The 461-nt window shown below is 40.6% G+C and overlaps 1 protein-coding gene across 1 annotated transcript in view; it reads right to left on the bottom strand.

Annotated features, from left to right (window-relative positions):
- The window catches only part of pdap1a (pdgfa associated protein 1a), a 6291-nt gene that overhangs the window by 3512 nt on the left and 2318 nt on the right, over positions 1-461 (bottom strand). The window lies entirely within an intron of this gene.

The following is a 461-nucleotide window of genomic DNA, read 5'->3' as shown; positions in this document are numbered from 1 at the left end:
CCCCAACAATCAGCACCATGGCTTCTTCTAAGCAGTTGTCTAGAAAACTGAAACTGAATATAGTTGTTGCTCACAAAGCAGGAGAAGGCTATAAGAAGATAGCAAAGCGTTTTCAGATGCCAATATCCTCTGTTCGGAATGTAATCAAGAAATGGCCATCATCAGGAACAGTGGAAGTTAAAGCAAGATCTGGAAGAATTAGAAAAATATCAGAACAGCTCGCATGATTGTGAGAAAAGCAAGTCCAAACCCACGTTAGACTGCACGATCCATCCAGAAAGACCTGGCAGACACTGGAGTTGTGGTACACCGTTCCACTATAAAGAGATACTTGTACAAACATGGTCTTCATGGAAGAGTCATCAGAAGAAAACATCTTCTACGTCCTCACCACAAAAATCTACATTTGAAGTTTGCAAATGAAAATATAGACAAGCCTGATGCATTGTGGAAACAAGTTC

The sequence above is a fragment of the Etheostoma spectabile genome, chromosome 21, assembly GCF_008692095.1.
Source record: "Etheostoma spectabile isolate EspeVRDwgs_2016 chromosome 21, UIUC_Espe_1.0, whole genome shotgun sequence".
Taxonomy (NCBI): Eukaryota; Metazoa; Chordata; class Actinopteri; order Perciformes; family Percidae; genus Etheostoma; species Etheostoma spectabile.
The sequence above is the reverse complement of the archived record's forward strand: the minus strand, read 5'-3'. Positions and strand labels throughout refer to the sequence as shown.